The sequence below is a fragment of the Vombatus ursinus genome, unplaced genomic scaffold (genome assembly GCF_900497805.2).
Source record: "Vombatus ursinus unplaced genomic scaffold, bare-nosed wombat genome assembly UNPS02014779.1, whole genome shotgun sequence".
NCBI classification, from domain to species: Eukaryota; Metazoa; Chordata; class Mammalia; order Diprotodontia; family Vombatidae; genus Vombatus; species Vombatus ursinus.
The window spans coordinates 54,201,585-54,215,075 of record NW_020954557.1 but is presented as its reverse complement, the minus strand read 5'-3'; positions in this window follow the sequence as shown (position 1 = coordinate 54,215,075).

Below are 13,491 nucleotides of genomic sequence, written 5' to 3'. Positions count from 1 at the left end.
AATATCCAAGTGAGCAGAGCAGATGTGAGGGGTGCTCTTTGTTGTGGTTTGAAATAACACTTTCAGGCAGTTGATTAATTTTGTAAGTGAGGCGAGGTGAATAAAAAGCTATTATTATTAAATCCATAAAGACCACATGCCGTTTGATGTCATTATTGGAAAAGAATCCAAATTTATATCAATGGAACTCCAAGGACACCGTGTACAAATTTCAAAATGAAACACAACGGGGCAAATTATGCCCCTGTAAAAGAACACAAAGGAAATGACACATAAAAGCCCAATTATAAGTACAGCCTCCAGAACATTTTCCAGGAAGTGCATATAAAGGAGGTGTCCCTGGGAAAATATTAGCTTCACTTTCAAGGACTAGGGGCACTGTTGGGCAGGAGCTCAGGGGAGGTAGCTTTTTCAGGTCCCATTTATTCCAAAGATTTAAAATCGATTGATAAAGAGGGGCATTGGGATGTGGCATGGCTCAGTTTTTTGTCAGTGAAGACCCTTGCAGAGGCTTCCATGCACAGTTAGTTGTGCCTGGGAACAAGAGAGCTCAGTTATGGATACAAACTGCTCAAAGCTGGAATGTTTTGCATCTGCAGGTTAATGCCCCCAGCATAATGTTATTATTGGAACAATGGTGAGTCACATCTAAGAGAAAGACCGTGGCTGTGGTGAGCTAACTTGACTGCATTAATTTGGCTTCCACCTTCACAAGATACTATGGAATGAAAAAAAAAAAATGGCTTGGAAATCAGACTGCCCATCTATATATGTCATTTTATCTATTCCCCAAGAACTGCTGAGGGCAGGAAACTTGCATTTTGACACAGGCGCATCAATGCTTACATAAAATGAACAGCAGCTGAAAACATATTTTTCCCTTTAACAGTTCACCTTGCATGAAGAGTAGCTTTGACTTTGTGAGGAAGTTCATGCCCTTTACTTTCGATTATTTATGGTTTCTTACTTCACTGGGTGATAATCAACATAAGGCATATTTCTCATGTTTGGTATAGGCTGTCTCAAAGTATTACCAAAGAAAGATGTGCTCTTCCCCCACAGAACACAGTATCTGACTTGATTTTAATTTAGTCATTTCCCATCTTTTTTTTTAACAATTAAATATGGTTCTTTATTCCTAACACTGTCCATTTCTTGTTGCATGCGTGGAATAGTTCCCAAAGAATTATCAGGATACATTCATTGTTGCTTTGAACTTCTCCATCCATGTCCAAGTCCTGAGAAATAAGACATGGCTGCATATAGTATTTGATTAGTTTGAGCATGTTAGAAAAATGATGTGTGTGTGTGTGTGTGTGTGTGTGTGTGTGTGTGTGTTTTCCCCCTGTAGATTTAGAAAGCAGAGTGCCTATAAGCATCCAGACTGGCAGATTTGCATACCTGAGGAACAGCAGTTCAAGCAGGAGAATGTGAGGTCAATCAGGAATAACTAGTTAAGAAATTCAATTGGTGGCTATTTTTCCCATGCTTTTTTATACTCATGATTTAATACCTGATGATCTGAACTGCTATTAGTAGGTACTGATAGAATCAAAAGCTTAGGTCAGCTTCACATATTAGCCTGTAAAATGCTGTTCTACTTCTGTAAGGTAAGTATTCTACATTTCTTTAAAAGGGACAAAGGTCTTTTTTCCCCCTTTTAAAATGACAGTACTATAATAATTGCTTATTTATAATGCTCAGCATTCTAATAATTCACAGCACTCAGTATGTTTGTTTGCCTCACATAAAGCCATCCTAAGGAATTGATGGCTTCCTTTTTTAGAAAGAGATCAGGTTTTGGTTGAGGGTTCTATTCACCAGAAGAAATTGTGGAAATACAGACAGATGTGGTGTAAGCATTCATATCATATCTGCTGCTTCAGCAAGAAGTAACCTATCTCCAAGTCCAATCCTTATTCCTTTTTTTTTTTAAATGGTCATAGGTACTGGAGCAAGGACAGATGTTTGATTGGAATCTCATCACCCCTCCTCCACAAGCCCACTATTCCCTGTCTTTCATCCTGATTCAAGAGGACTAGAATTGCATGTAAAACTGCCAGGTGCTGCTGCCAGTGAGTAGGCACTATCTAGTATAATTCTAATCTCTGTATTTTACCTTAAAACGATAGATCAGTGTGAACAGAAATGTGGAAAGCCTTGGAAATTAAGTATTTGTTCTAAACTACACCATTGAGAAATATTTTTTAAACTATTTTTGGATTTCTAAGAATTGAATTAATTTAGGAGGAAAGTCATTTCTGTTGTGGATGATACTACCTCTGTATTATTATTTTTTTAATCACATATAGCTTTTTGCATCTCCAAATACATTTATAAATATGAAGGAAAACTATTTTCTCTCAATGTGCTCAAATTCCATCTGAATCTGATATATTATATTATCCCCATTTCATAGCTAGATAAGTCACTTAGTAGGGCAACAATTTCCTTGAAATGTATTTCAAGAGCTTAAAATTGTGAGAAGAACACTGGAAAGAGCATGAGAGAATCTGGGTTCTATTCTCTAGAACCTTTTGCTAATCACTTTCGTCACCTCAAACTATCCATTTTACCTCTGGAGGCCTCAGTTTGCTCATCTTTAGGATGAAGGGGGTAGAACAAGTAATCATTAAAATCCTTTCCAAATTAAAGTTTCTGATTTCATAATTCTAAATTAGTGACTAAAACGGTATATAATTTAGTAAACATAAGCACTCATAGGAACCTGACTGTATAACATTTTGGCCTAATGGGAATGGTCAGTGAATTTTAAAATGCTTGAGAGAGTCTTTGTCAAGAATGCAGACCTTACTTATATTCTTCCATAACTGCACATGTGATAGTCAATTATTGGCTGCTGAACCTATGGCCAACTTAAATACTATAATTCTGGTTATGAATCCTCTAGTTTTAAATAACAAGGATGAGAACCTTGAACTATTTCCTCTCAGTAGAGTAAGAAGATTCCTGTGATGTTGGGCCAGTAGGTGGTAGGTAGATCTTCCCAGGATTGGGGAAATTTTACTGCATTTCACAAGAGGGCAGTCGTCTAGCCAGAACATTATCATTATTCTTCCTCCAACCCTGGAAAGATAGACTACTCTTCTGAACACTCACACAGTGATGTGGCTTTGAAGTTTGAAATAAGGAAGAAAAAAAAAAACTTTGTCCATCATCTGTCAAATCATAAGCGGGACAATTTATATGAGATTCTTAAAGAGACAATATTGGATTAACAACTAAAAGTTGTAGGTGGTGGAATTGTATATTCTACATATGCACTGATAGAGTATATGAAACTCATAACGCACAGCAATTAACCCTAACCTTCAAGGACTGATGGCTGTAACCCAATCCAAAAAAGATCTTGTGATGACTGGTCCATTGTTTCATTGATATTACTTTTTTGAAAGTTAATTTCTTTACTTTTAAATATTAGTCATGTATTGCAGTATTGGAATTAACATAAAGGTGAGAATAATACATGATCTTTATATGTCATCTTATTAAAATGAAGCTATTTTTAATACTTTTAAGAGGCCTATCAGAAAACACAATTTATATCCTCAAAGTATATTTTGTCAGTTTCAAGTATAATTTTTGCATTCATATTCTTTTATGAATTTTAATGGAGACACTTAAATTGTAATTATTCCTCTCAGCACAAATGCAGGTAACAAATGGAATTCAATCAGTGTTTGCGCATAATGACCATCATTAAGAGAGAAATAATAATGACATTCTCTCTGCATTAAACTTGCAGACTCTTTACACAATGATCTGAATCCCATTATTGATCTCCATGGAGATATGCAATTGTCACCTATTCTGCATAATATCTGAATGTTAAATACATTTGTTTGGAACAAATATTTTAATGAATACAGTCAGTTCCATTTAATTAACTATCTGATAACTGAATATTTTTACTTAATAATTCCACTCAGAACATCAAAATTGTTCTTTTTTTATTCAAATGCTCTTGAGATTAGTCATAGATATTCATTTGAATGTTCATAAAATGTATGTGAGGTTTAAAATTCCCCCTGGTTTTCTTTAAAGTACATCCATTAGAGGGACACTGGTAAGGTATTTTTTTCATGTGTTTCAGATGATTTTTCCCCCTCACTGTTGTTTAAAATAACCCCTTAGAAGCTTGCAAGTGAAATCTGTTTCCTGACCAAAATCTTTGTTCTTTTATTCTACTTCTTTTTATCATAAGGTTGTTTGTAAGAGCTGAACTATTGATATTTTTTATTTTTCTTTTTCTTTAAATTAAGGTATTTGGTATTTGGAAGAACACTTCAAGAAAAAATATTTATTTACCTTTTGTAGGAAGATCTAGGTGAGGATGCCACAGCTTGTAAATATCGGACCTATAATCCTTAAAGAAAGAGATGCTTGAACACACTATTTGCAACAATAAAACAGAGAGTAAATAGCAATAATTCAGGGTTATTCTAGTAAATGTTTAATAACCTACTCTCCAGGAAAATAAGAATGTATATAAGACACACTTTTTATGTTTAATTTGCCTTATTAACATTTTTTTCCTTCACTTTCTTAAGTCTAGACAATAAATCAAGCTCTGATTTGGAGCATTTGCCAATTTCCTAAGTGTAAATGCTCACACTGAACATTTAATAATTGCCTCTGATGAGTTGGTAAGAGCTGGTTCCAGCACACCACTGTTGAAAAATAGTTGAACTAATTATTCTGGGTTGCAGGCTATTCCACTGTAATGAGTATATCTTCAAAAAAGAATGGATGAATTTTCCCCAATAATAACACTGGTTTTGCTGTATTGTCCATGTAGAATCCTAGATGTATAGTGCCCAAACAGGATAGAGATTACTACATGGTACAGATGGAGAGTCTGCAGTTTTGTTTTGCATTTTATTTTTTTGCTAGGCAATGGAGTTAAGTGACTTGTCCAGGGTCCTACAGCTAGTTAAGTGTCAAGTGTCTGAGGCCAGATTTGAACTCAGGTCCTCCTGACTCCAAGGCCAGTGCTCTATCCACTGCACCGCCTAGCTGCCCCAGAGTTTGCAGTTTTGGAAAACATGTGGCATACTATGACCTGGCTTTGGACAGCGCTATGATGTAGGTGAAATTTGTCTTCCATGTTTCTACTCCATTAGTTCCCTGACCTCTTGCCTCCCAAGTACCCATCCTGTACTTCTATCTTTTCAAGTCATGGATTTCCCTGCCCCTAAAAGATTAATTCACTAGCAACTAACATTTTTATATGAATATATATATATATGGTAGCTCTCCCAAAAGTGTTTGCATTCGAAGAGAAGAACACAGGGAGATAGAAAAACTTAACCTAAAGAAATAAATTGCTAATAATAGAATTTCAGAGAAATATTTGAGCCAGCTGGAAACTTCTCCAGGGAGCTGATTGTTAAATTTTTAGTGTGAGTATTTAGGCCTGAGGAATCCACTAAACTACAAATCAGGCACAGCTGTATTGTTTTGTTGATTATCTAGACAAGAAAAACAAGTTTATGATGTAGGTTAAACTTAAAAATGTCTTACTTTTTTTTTTCAGAGAGCCAGTTAAACATTTACCAGAACATCCTCAAATTTAGGGCACTTGAGATCTGGGTGATAGTTATCTAGGGGTTGGGAATCTAACTGCTGTGATCCTCAAATCGCACTAAGCAGCAGAATGTCTATTCTGCCTGTTCAGAACCATCACTGTATCTTACCAGTTCTTGTCAATAATATTTCTTATTTATCCAGAAAGTATGCCAAAAATGCCCTATCACTGGTAACTACAGAGAGGTAGTGTTGATTCATGTGATAGCTATCTCCTATCTAGATAGATATAGACAAACAGAAAGTCAAATGGAGAGTAGATCTTTTCTCTTTCTTCACTAGGGTTATGTTTGCCAGTAATTAGAAAGATGCATTGATCATATACTGATATCAGTTTGAAAGATGGTCCTTCTGGATTCCTGCCTTTCCCCTGCCCCCATTTCCCTCCCCATCCCACCTCAAACCAGGAGAATTTAAGGCTCTTGTGGGCAAAACCAGCCATTCATCTAAGTAGTGTAGATGATAGAGTGCTGGCCTGGTGTCAGGAAGACTTAAGTTCAAATTCAGACTAGCTGTATGATCCTGGGCAAGTCATTTAACCTTTGTTGGCCTCAATTTCCTCATCTGTTGTTGTCGCAGTCCTGTCCAACTCTTTGTGATCCCATTTGGGGTTTTCTTGGCAAAGATGCTGGAGTGGTTTGCCATTTCCTTCTCCAGCTCATTTTATAGGTGGGGAACAGAAGTAAACAGGGTGAAGTGACTTGCCCAGGGTCAAACAACTAGTAAATATTTGAGGTCAGATTTAAATTCAAGAAGATGAGTCTTCCTGACTACAGGCTCAGTGTTCTATCCATTATGCCACCTAACTGCCCTTCATCACCTCCAAAATGCAGCTCATAATAGCATCTACCTTCCAGGGTCTTTGTAAGGATCAAATGAAATAATATTTGTAAAAATGCCTAGCACAATGCCTGGCACATAGTAAGCACGATATAAAAGGTAGCTATTATTATTGTTACTACTTTTATCTCTGTATTCCCCCATGCTTGGAATTATCTCCCTCTTCATCCTTTGGATTCCTTTAGGTTTCATGAAAAGTCCCATTTTCTGCAAGAAGTCTTTCTTGATACTGGCAAATTGTCTCAGTTTCCTAAACTGTAAAATGGTGCTAATAGCATTTGTACTATCTCAGAATTACTGTGAAAAAAGCATCTTGTAAGTCTTGAAGCACAATAAAAGATTATTATTTTTACTTGTTACCCTTTTATGTTCACAGAGATCTTTAAATTTTCAGAATTAATCTTTATACCATTCCTGTGTATAGAAAGCCTAATCCAGTCACATTATTTATTGCTGGGTAGGAATAGCCATTCTGGATTCTCTTTTAGAAGTCATGGAGCTAACATAGAAATAGACCGCACTTCTATGGAGTTCTATGGTTTAAAGAAGTCAGTACTTACCCTAAACGAAGTTTGGTTGTTGTTTTGCAGTCATTTCCAACTCTTCCTCATTTTCAACTCTTTGTGACCCCATTTGGGATTTTCTTGGCAAACATACTGGATTGGTTTGTTATTTCCTTCTCCAGCTCATTTTACAGAATAAGGAAACTGAGGAAAACAGAGTTAAATGACTTAACCAGGGTCACACAGCTGATAAATACCAGATTTAAACTCTGGAAAATGAGTCTTTCTGACTCCAGGCCCAGTACTCTACCCACTGTGCCATCTAGCTGCTCCAATTACAATTAAAAGTCTTCCTAGTATTCTAATACTAAGTGGTACAGTGGATAGATTGCTGAGCCTGAAGTCAGGAAGACCAGAGTTCAAATCCGGCCTTAGATACTTACTAGCTGTGTGACCCTGGGCAAGTCACTTCACCCTGTTTGCCTCAGTTTTCTCATCTGTAAAATGAGCTGGAGAAGAAAGTAACAAACCACTCCAGTACATTTGCCAAGAAAACCGCAAATGGGGTCACAGAGTCAGACACAATTGAAACAACTGAACAGTAACTACAACCTTTAATTGTAGATAGGAACACATAAGCAGGCATTGCACAGACTGCAAAAGAATACAGGAGTTGTGAGATGCATCAATGGCAATCTATATTAGGAAATGCCCATAACAATGAAATCCCAATTGTTATAAAATATCATGTAATACTAATAATAAGGCAGCTAGATGGTGCAGTGGTAGATTGCCAAGCCTGAAATCAGGAACACCAGAGTTGAAATCTGACCTCAGACAGTTACTAGTTGTGTGACTAGCAAGTCACTTAACCCTGTTTGCCTCAGTTTCCTCATCTGTAAAAACAAAACAAAAAAACTTTGAATGAAATGGAAAACCACTCCAACATATTTGCAGAGAAAACCCCTAAATTGGGTCACTAACATTCGGACACAACTGAACAATAAATATCAATAATATTGCCTCATTCTACTTTTTCAGCTTTATTTCTCCCATTTCATGGGCAAGATCTGAAGTCAGGAGAGACTTATTCTTGAATTCTGATTCTCACTCCAATTAACTACATGATTGTGGTCAAGTCACTAAGCCTTTGTTTCTTTACCTGTAAAAGAGGAATAAAATCTGTAGTACCTAATCAGCTGGGTTATATGTAAAAAAAAATGCACATTAAGCACATTGCAAACATGAAGGCACTGTACAAATATCAACCAAAATTACCATCATCATCCCTAACTTGAACCCAGCTAAGCCCAATTCCTAATTGTCCCAGAACACACTGTGCTCAGTCTTACCACCAAATCTTTGCTAATACTGAGTTCCTTTTCCTGGATTGTCCTTCTCATTCAAATCCCATCTAAACTCAAACTTTTTTTTAAGCTCTGATTTAAATCTATTCCCTCCTTCTTTCCGATTATTCTGTTCCAGCACACATTAATCTCTTTTCCCTTCTTTTTCAACAGTATTTATTGTCTGTATTACAACTTCTTTCCCAGGACTTTTGTGAGGAATTTGTTTTGAAAACTTAAAACACTACATGATGAAAGTGGGGTATTATTAAAGATAGGAATTGGACCTGCATTTTAATTGCTACAAGGAACTTTTAAGTGATGAAACTCCCTCTATGAATTCAGGTCTGGTATAAGGAATAGAGCATAGGCCTTGGGAGTCAAGATAAAACTGAGTTCAAATGCTACTTCAGAGCTCCCTATCTGTGTGATGGAACAAACTGTTTAACCTCTAGGTGCTTTTGAGTTTTCTCATCTGTAAAATGGGAATAATAAAAGAACCTACTTCATAGGGTCATTTTGAGGATCAAATGAGTTAACATATGTAAAAAGCTTTGCAAACCATAAAGCACTATAAAAATGCTGTCTATTGTTATCATGTGCAACTTTCAGTCTTAGAAAGTTGTCTAGAGCAATGAGAGTTTAGGTGACTTACCCAGGGTCACATAGCAAGCAAGAGCTGCATCTTCTGGGCAATTTATTTTCTTACACAGTTGCCAAGAACTCCTGGCGTTCTACCTGGCTGTCTCTCATTCCTGGAAAGCTCTACTTCCGCCACTATGACTACTGATCTCCCTGGCTTCTTTTACGGCTCAAAAAGAAAAAAAAAAAGATCCAACATTCTGCAGGAAGTCTTCTACAGAAAGCCATCTCAGGCATTACTAGGCATTACTCTTCCCTCCTCCTTGACCACCCTGACACACTTTTTAGTTTCTTTTTATGTATTATCTTTCCCATTAGATTATGACTTGAGGTAAGAACTGGTTTTTGCCTTTCTTTGTATCCCAAGTGCTTAACATAGTGCCTGGCACCTTTTTTTTTTTGACTGATTAACTATATACATAAATAGTTCATGTCGCACAGTGGCAAAGCAGCTTAACTTGAAGTCAGAAGGCTTGGATTTGAAAAATAGTTCTAGTATTGTGTCCTTGGGTCTAACCCAAGGAGTAGGGAACCTGAGGCCTTGAGGCCACATGTGGCCTTCTAGGTCCTTGAGTGTGACCTTTTGACTATGTTCAAGTTTTACAGAACTAATCCTTTAATTAGGAGGATTTGTTTTGTGTTGGATTTAGTCAAAGGGCCACACTTGAGGACCCAGAGGGTCATGAGTGGCTTTTAGGCTGCGGGTTCCCCAGCACTGGGCTAGTCATTTACTATTTCTGAACCTCAGTTTTCTTATCTGCAAAATAAAGTGATTGCTCAGTTTCACAAAGTTGTGATGAGAACCACTTGAGAACACTTTGTAAATTTTAAAGCATTGTAAGAATGTAAAAAGGATTATTATGCGAGTAGATCTGGAATAGTATAGGGAGTAAGTGTTCCAAATCCATTTTCATAGATTAAAGCAAATTAAACTCTTATTTTTTACCTCCTACACTAAAACTTTTGCTGCTCTAGGGTCAAGATTTAGTGATCAGATTTGTCATTTTAGACAACCCCAAAGACATTGGATAATGCTAAAAATTAACATATATAGACTCGTGTTTTCTACAGTCTGTGTTCTGACAACTGGGCATCTGCATTGGGAAAGACAAACTGAAACAAATGACAAAAACTTACTAATTGTATGCTATGGAATCTCTGACCCACTTTTTAAATTTGGAATTTCTTGGACTAAATGTTTTATGAAAATCCCATCAAGCACACATTGGCTTCTCAGAGTGTTGTGTTTGCCCTTGCCAATAATGCCATTCAGAAGCATGAACAGAAAGCATCCACTAAACTCAATTTTAGTGAAAGAGCCAGGATCAGACACCAGTGGGCTTTCCACAATAAAACATAGTATTCCAAACTCTGCTGAAGAATAATTAAAAGGACAGAAAAAGAAAAGGTAGCAACTGCTTTATGAAAGTGTTTGAAGTCTGTTGGCTGTAGTTCTATTCTGATATATTTTAGGTTCTGGATATACTCATCTTAATTATATTCTAAATTATATCCTTCCTGTGGCCTAACCCTACCAGATCTAAAACTATATAACAAAATGGCAATCATCAAAGCTATTTGGTACTGGCTAAGAAATAAAGTGGCTGATCAGTGAAATAGATTAGGTACACAAGATGTAGTAGTAAATGACTATAATAATCTATCTACTGTTTGATAAACCCAAAGACTCCAGCTTCTGGGATAAGAACTCAATATTTGATTTAAAAAAAAAAGCTTCTGGGAAAACTTGAAAGCAGTTTGACAGAAACTAGGTATAGACCAACATCGCACACTGTTTACCAAGATAAGATCAAGGTGTGTACATCATTTAGACATAAAGGGTGATACCATAAACAAATTAGGAGATCAAGGAATAGTTTACCTGTCAGATCTATGTAGATGGGAAGAATTTATGACCAAACAAGAGATAGAGCATTACAAATTGCAAAGTTCATAATTTTGATTATACAAAATTAAAAATTTTTGTACAAACAAAACCAATGCAACCAAGATTAGGAGAGCAGAAAGCTGGGAAACAATTTTTACAAGAAGTCTCTCTTATAAAGGCCTCATTTTTCAAGTATATAGCAAACTGAGTCAAATTTAGAAGAATACAAGCCATTCCCCAATTGATAAATGGTCAAAGGATTTGAACAGGCAGTTTTCAGATGAAGAAATTAGAGCTTTCTATAGTCATATGAAAAAAAATGCTCTAAATCACTATCTATTAGAGAAATGCAAATTAAAACAACTCAGAGGTACCACCTCTTACCTTTGAGATTGGCTAATATGACAGAAAAGGAAAATGATAAATGTTGGAGAAGAAGTGGGAAAATTGGGACACTAATGCACTTTTGAAAGAATTATGAACTAGTCCAACCATTCTGGAGAGCAATTTAGAACTATGCCAAAAGGGTAATCAATACTACTACTAAGTCTGTGTCCCAAAGAGATCATAAAAAAGGAGAAAGGACCTACACATACAAAGATATTTATAGCAGCTCTTTCAGTGGTGGCAAAGAATTGGAAACTGAGGGGATGCCCATCAAGGGGGAAGTAGCTAAACAAATTGTGGTATGTGAATGTAATGGAATGCTATTGAGCTATAAGAAATTATGAGCAAGTAGATTTTAGAAAAACCTAGAAAGACTTACATGAACTGATGTTGAGTGAAGTGAGCAGAACCAGGAGAACATTATACACAATAACAGCAACATTGTGCAATGATCAACTATGATTGACTTAGCTCTTCTCAGCAATACAACAATTCAAGACAATTTCAAAAGATTCATATTGGAAAATGCTATCCACAGCCAGAGAAAGAACTAATGGAGTCTGAATGCAGATCAAAGCATAGTATTTTTACTTTTTTTTGTTTTTACTTTTCATGTTTTTTTTTCTTCTGTTCTGTTTCTTCTTTTACAACATGACTAATGTGGAGATATGTTTTATATGATTGCACATGTGTAACCTGTATCAGATTGCTTGCTTTCTTGGGGAGGGGAGAGGGGAAGGAGGGAGGCATGTAAATTTGGAACTCAAACTCTTATAAAAAATTAATGTTAAAAATTGTCTTTACATGTAATCAGAAAAAGTAAAATGCTATTTAATTTTTTAAAAGGGTAAAATAAATAAAGTATATCTTTCCTGTATGTACACATATATTATATATAGTTATACAGATTTCCAGAGGAGAAAGGGAGAAGGAACAATTAAGGAAAAGGAGAACTGAAGAAGAAGAAGAAGAGTTTTGTATAATGAAGAGTGTTAAACTTGCAGTCAAGACATGTGGGTTTGAATCCCTGCTTGTACTCTTACTAGTTGTATCATGTTGTTTAGTCTTTTCAGTTATGTCTGACTTTTTGTGACCCTTTTTGGGGTGTCTTGGCAAAGATACTAGAGTGGTTTGTCATTTCCTTCTGAAGTCCAATCTATAGAAGCTGAGGCAAACAGGATTAAGTGACTTGTCCAGGGTCACATAGTTAAGAAGTGTCTGAAGCCAGATTTGAACTCAGGTCTTCTTGACTCCAGGCCCAGAGCTCTATCTACTGAACCACCAAGCTGCCTCCCTATCCACCATACCCGCTACATATTATTACAAAGTATGTCAATCAATAAATACTTATTAAGCACCTGCTTTGTAGCAGTCACAGTTCTCAATGCTAGTGAGCATACAAAAGGAAGCAAAAGACAGTCCCTGTCCTCAAGGACCTTACAATCTAAACTGGGAGACAGAATGCAAACAAATACCTACAAAGAAAGCTATATATAGGATAAATAGAAAATAATTAACAGAGGGAATGCCCTAGAATTAAGAGAGTTTGGGGGAAGTCTCTGATAAAAGGTATAATTTTAATCGGGACTTAAAGGAAACCAGGGAGGTCTGTAGTCCTAGTGGAGAAGTTAGAAACAGCCTGAGAAAAGCCCAGAACTCAAAGATGGAATGTCTTATTTATGGAACAGGCAGGAGGCCAGTGTTACTGGATAAAGAATACATGTGCGGAATAAGATTTAAGGGTAGGAGGGGACTAGATTATGAAGGGCTTTGAAAGCCAAATAGAGCATTTTGTATTCAATTCTGGGAAGCAATAGGGGTGGAGTATGGCATGATTGGACCTGTGCTTTAGGAAAATCACTTTCATGTTTGAATGAAGGATGGATTGGAGCAGAAAGAGACTTGAGGCAGGCAGATCCACCAGCAGGTTATTGCAATAGTCCAGGTATGAGGTGAAAAGACCTTGCTCTAGAGTTATGGCAGAGTAAAAGGAGACAAGGGGGCATATTCAAGGGATGTGGCAAGTATGATGGGAAATCTATAATTGATGATTTGTGTCATAGCCCAAAAATATCACGAAACTCAGAGGTATGTTTAAAATACATGAGATTGAAAATAAAAGGAGATAAGTGTAAAGTCTTTAGCACAGTGCCTGGCATACAGTAAATAACTGTGTGTTTACTACTACTATTACTACTATTACTACTACTACTACTACTACTACTACTATTACTACTACTACTACTACTACTACTACTACTACTACTACTACTACTAC